Source organism: Lissotriton helveticus, chromosome 7 (assembly GCF_964261635.1).
Source record: "Lissotriton helveticus chromosome 7, aLisHel1.1, whole genome shotgun sequence".
NCBI classification, from domain to species: domain Eukaryota; kingdom Metazoa; phylum Chordata; class Amphibia; order Caudata; family Salamandridae; genus Lissotriton; species Lissotriton helveticus.
In genome coordinates this window covers 842,287,444-842,293,443 of record NC_136068.1, presented here as the reverse complement: position 1 = coordinate 842,293,443, position 6,000 = coordinate 842,287,444, and positions in this window count along the sequence as shown.

The window sequence follows — 6,000 nt, the reverse complement described above, 5'->3', positions numbered from 1 at the left end:
AACACTACTAAAGAGTCTAATGGTGCTGGACCTTTAATATAGACTGGATCTGTAGGGGCAGCTTTATATTTTTTCTCAATTCGAGGATAGAGGAACCTAGCCCTGACGGGGTCTTTAAAAACCTCTGTTGTATGTTTGATTACACCCTTAAGCATTGGTAAAATGGCAGTAGACCTTTGTGTTTTATCAAAAGTGTCTAGTAGGAAATCTTTCTCCACCGCATCTGTGTGTAAGTCCACCCCATGATATTGGGCAGCTCTTTGGACTAGTAGGTTAAAACCTATAGTGTCCTCTGGTGGGGATGGTCTAGAAGGGTATATGTCGTTTTGTGGGACATAAGGCACATCAGGGGTGTTGTAATCATCCCATGGATTAATTGACTGAGGGGGACTATTGGTCCCTGCTGGGTCATGTGCACCTCCATCTGTATCATCAGAGTCTGTGTCTACATCATCTTATGGATCAGGGGATGGTGTAGGTGAATGGTGAGGTGGAGTAGGTGTAGGAGGGGGAACAGTATGGGGAGGTAGAGCGGAAGGCACCCTTAATGAAGAGGTTGCAATGTCTCACTTCTTTGGAGGAGGAGGAGGAGGTGCGGGCGCATCAAGTAGTCTCTTTTTGGAACTGAGAGTCAGTTGACCAGTCTTAAGGTCCTTGATAAGAGGTTTTTGGTTAGGATCAGGTGTGAAAAGTTCCTCTGAACAGGGCAGATCCTTCGGTGTCGAGATTTTCAGCTTCGTAGGTTTTTTCGGCACAGAGTCGGTAGCTGATTTCGGTTTAGAAGTGTGGTGCCCTTTTGAAGTGTCCTTTACTGGAACCGGTTTCTTCGGTTCCGGGTGTTTTTTCGGTTCCAAAGCGTGTGAATGTGGAGCTTTAGGCGGTTTTTTAGTTGGCTCCGAAAGCGGTTTCGGCACCGATGAGCCGCTGCCAGTCTTCGGTGCCGTGTGCTTCGGTGTCAAATCAACGGTCGGCGTGGTTGACGAAGATGGCTTTTTCTTCGTTGTCGGTGTAGGATCGGCACCGTGGATAGGCTGGCTCGAGTTCGAGCTGCCTGAAGGTTTAATGGGCTTCTTTGCCGGGCCCGAAGGCGGGCGTAGGAAGCAGTCACTCGGTGTGCACCCGGGCCCGGATGTGAGTGTGTGCACTAAGCCTTTTTAGAGGGTGTCGAGGAAGGGTTGGGGTCGACGATCTTCCTTACGACCCGTTGAGCTGGAGCGACTTCCTCGACATCGGAGTCTTCGGTGTCTGAGAAGCTGGTTCTCTCTTCGGCGTACTGGTGTTCTGGCACGTCGACACCCTCTTCGAAGATGTCGTCAGGGATCGAAGCTGACGAGCGGGCCATTGTTCTTCGAGCTAGTCGGCTCCGGATAGTCTTCTTGGAGCGCAAGGAGGCACAAGCGAAACAGTCTTTAGCCTCATGCTCCGGTGAGAGGCAAAAGTTGCACACCTCATGTAGGTCGATGTGGGGACACTTCGACCCACATCGAGGATACTTCTTGAATGGTGTCGTTTCCATGAGCCAGAAGTAAGGCCTAGGTAGGCCCAAAGGCCTTCGTCGACGACCGGAATCGAAGACTTCGAAGGTAAACAATCTCGTCGATGTGGATCGCGATCGAAACAATACCGTCAAACTTGGTGAAGATTGCGCGCCGAAGGAAATTCGGTTCCTAACCGGAGCGCAGGAAACACATTCAAGCCCGATGGTGGAAATAAACAATCTGGGGATGGAGCCGATGCCCATGTGCAATGTGGTCCAAAGGAGGAGTCACCCATCTCGTGACTTCCAAAGACCTTTTCAGGACAACAACAAACTGCAAACATCCAGGCCCAACACTAGGTGGCGATCTATGCACAGTGTGCAATCTTCAGCTCATATGCCTCGAACATGGTGTTTAAACTTGTATTGCATATTGCAACAACTGTAACCATTGCATTTAAAAGTCAACTGCTATTTGAAAGTATTCAATTGCAACATCTCATTCTGAGAAAGTATTTATGATACCTACTGTGGTTCTGAAATAAAGTAACTATATATTTTTATATACAAAACAATTAGTTCAGTTCTTGTGTGTGAGACCATTTGCTGACTGAGTGTGTACAACAAATGCCTTACACTGTCCTCTGATACTGCCTTACTGCTCGACCAAGCTACTAATTTAAAGAGTAAGGTTATGTCTAACTTTAGCCTCTGCCATACCTCTGGGGACTGTGGACTCTCTTCACACTGTACCTTACTTTGGTCCAGTATATACAGAGCCACTTTCTTACAAGCGTATTTTGGCATGGTGCCGAATTCCTCAAGGGTATTGAGAAAGTCCTTTAATTTTTAATCCAATACTGAAGAAATCCCTAGAAAAATTGCCAGAAAATCAGTTTTGGTTCAGTATATTGATAACCTATTAGTGGCATCAAGGACCACAGAGGCTTGCATTTCTGATACTATTGCATTGTTGAACCACTTGGCAGAGGGAGGACATAAGGTGTCTACGTCAAAATTGCAGTTCTGTCAGCAAGAAGTACAGTATCTATGTCATAAGATTGAAAAGGGAATGAGAAAAGTGACCAATGAAAGAATCAGAATTATAAAAGGAATGAGTTCCCCCAAAGTCGCAGCAGTTGAGAATGTTCCTTGGAATGGTGGGTTACTGCCGACAGTGGATAAGTCGGTTCTCATTGATTGTAAAACCTTTACAGCGACTGACTAAAGGAGATGTGAAAGATCCTATAGTACTGAATGAGAAGACGGAAGCTTTTGAACAATTGAAAAACAGCTCATGCGAAGCGCCAGCACTAGGTATGCCTGATTACGAAAAAGAATTTGAACTGTACTGCAGTGAAAGAGATGGGTGTTCACTTTAATTTCTAATACAGAGGCATGGAATAATGAGAAGACCAATTGCATATTTTTCAGCTGTTTTAGACCCAGTAGCAAAGGCATTACCTGGATGTTTGAAAGCTTTAGCTGCTACGAGTGTGAGTCTGGAGGAGAGTGAAGGCATTGTAATGGGATATCCTGTCAAAGGTTATGTCCCACATTCAGTTAAAATACTTTTGACCCACACCAGAACTCAGTTTATGACTAATAGTCGTTTGACTAGATATGAGAAAGTGATTTTGGGTGCAGACAATGTGACAATTGCCAGATGTAGAAATGTGAATCCTTCAACACTATTGCCTGATGCATTGGATGTTGAAGTCAAAGATGATGTGATCATAAATGTCTGGATGTACTTGAGTATTGCACAAAATCACAACCGGACATTAAAGATGAACCTCTGGAAGAATTAGACTATGTGATGTTTGTGGATGGATCATGTTTGAGAACAGATGAGGGAATTTTGAGTGCTGCATATGCTGTATGCACAGTAGCAGCTATAATGGAAGCGTCCTGTTTGAAAGGAATACGTTCAGCACAAGTTGCTGAGCTGATTGCTTTGATTCTAGCTTATAAACTGGGAAAGGGTGTCCGAATTACCGTAGTGACTGAAAGTCAGTACGGGTTTGGAGTTGTGCACGATTTCGGGCAAATATGGTCCCAGAGAGGATATTTGACCTCTTCGGGATCTCCAATAAGGAATGGTGAGTTTGTGAAAAAAAATGTTGCTTGAGGCGATACAGCTGCCTAAAATGATTGCAGTTGTAAAATGTGCTGCTCATCAGTATGGAGATGATTACATCACTGAAGGAAACAAGTTTGCGGATGCGATGCACAAGTTACTACTTGTGTAACGATATATCTGTAAGAGACATTAGTTAGTATTAGATTCCTTACCTTAGAATATCCCCAGGCGTCAGACTGGATCCGGAAATGTTTGCGTAGCAGTACCCTTGCGCGTCGGTAGGCGTCGTCTGCGGCTCTGCGTCCGTCGTCGGCGTCGTGTGCGCCGTGATGACGTCGTCGGAGTACTTAGACGCCGCCTCCGCGTGCTGACGTCAGTTCTTAGACACAGCTTTTCAGCGCCAGAAACGCAGAGCCATGTTAAAAACCAACACTGGTGCCATTGAAACTAGGGCCCTGAAGGGGACAACCCTAACCCTAGATATTGGTTCGCAGAACGGGGAGGATGGGTGGGTCGGTAAGGAATCTAATACTAACTAATGTCTCTTACAGATATATCGTTACACAAGTAGTAACTTGTGCATCTGAAAGAGACACGTTAGTATTAGATTCCTTACCTTAGAATAGATACCCCAGCAATACCAACCCCGGTGGTGGGTCTGCGAACCAATAATCACACCAGAAAGTCCTGGAGGACGGAACGGCCAAAGAAGCCATCCCTCCGGACTTGGCTGTCCAGGCAGTAGTGTCTCGCAAACGTGTGCAGCGATGCCCACGTAGCTGCCTGACAGATGTCTTGTAAGGGCACACCTCTGCCCAGGGCAGTGGTGGTCGCCGTCGCTCGGGTAGAATGAGTCCGCAGTCCAACCGGGGGCTCCTTCCTAGCCAAGGAGTAGCAAGCCTGGATACACAGGATGATCCACCGGGAGATGGTCCTCTTGTGCACCGCTTTCCCCTTCTTAGCGCCCACGTAACCAACAAAGAGTTGGTCATCCACCCGGAACTGGCGTGTGCGATCCAAATAGAATGAGAGCGCACGTTTTGGGTCCAGACGGTGGAGCCGCTCTTCCTCTTTAGAGGGATGCGGTGGCGGGAAGAAGGTTGGCAAGGTGATAGACTGCCCGATGTGAAAGGCCGTGACAACCTTGGGCAGGAAAGAAGGTTTGGTACGAAGCACCACTTTGTCCGGATGGACAGAAAGGAAAGGTGGAGTACAAGAAAGAGCCTGGAGCTCACTCACTCTCCTGGCAGAGGTGATGGCAACCAGGAAAGCAGTCTTCAACGCCAGAAGGCGAAGAGGACAGTTGTGAAGTGGCTCAAAGGGAGCGCACATCAGGAATGTTAAAACCAGGTTCAAGTCCCACTGAGGCATCACAAACGTAACAGGAGGAAACGTGTGAGTGATGCCCTTAAGAAATCTGATAACAATAGGGGACTTGAACAAAGAAGGCTGATCAGGTAGCCTGAGAAAGGCTGAAAGGGCAGAAAGGTAGCCCTTGATAGTGCCCAGAGCAGAGCCCTGCTGGGCAAGAGAAAGAAGGAAGAGAAGAACCTCAGAAAGAGGGGCAGAAAGTGGATCCACAGCCTTTACTGTGCACCATGCCACAAATCTGTTCCACCTGCAGGCGTATACCGACTTTGTGGAGGGACGCCTGGCTGCCAGAATGATGTTACAGACTTCAGGAGGCAAGTCAAATGGCCTCAACTGTCGCCGCTCAATCTCCAAGCATGGAGGTGGAGACTGGACAGGTTCGGGTGGAGGACCGTCCCCTGCTGCTGCGACAGAAGGTCCTCCTGAAGAGGCAGACGAACCGGGGGATCGACTGACATACTGAGTAGCTCTGGATACCAGTACCTTCGTGCCCAGTCCGGAGCCACAAGGATGACTTGGGCCCGGTCGCGCTTGATCTTCTTCAGCACTCTGGGCAGAAGTGGTATAGGCGGAAAGGCGTACAACAGACCGCAACTCCACTCGCGACGAAAAGCGTCTCCGAGCGAGTGCCGCCTTGGAAATTCCAACGCGCAGAACTGATGACATTGCGCGTTCTCTTCGGTGGCGAATAGATCTAACCAAGGCTCTCCCCATTGCTAAAAGAGGCCTTGCGCCACGTCCGAGTTCAGACGCCATTCGTGATCCATCATGCACCGACGGCTGAGCTCGTCCGCCCTGGCGTTCAGAGAACCTGCCAGGTGTTGAGCCACCAGGGTCACGCCCTGGCGTTCCAGCCATTGCCAAAGGCGAAGAGCCTCTTGACAAAGGATCCACGACCCCACCCCGCCTTGTTTGTTGCAGTACCACATGGCGGTGGTGTTGTCCGTGAACACCTGCACTACACTCCCCCGGACAGAGGGGAGGAATGCCTTCAGCGCTAGACGAATCGCCCTGAGCTCCAACAGGTTGATGTGGAGCCGGGTCTCCGCCGGAGACCAGAGGCCTCTGA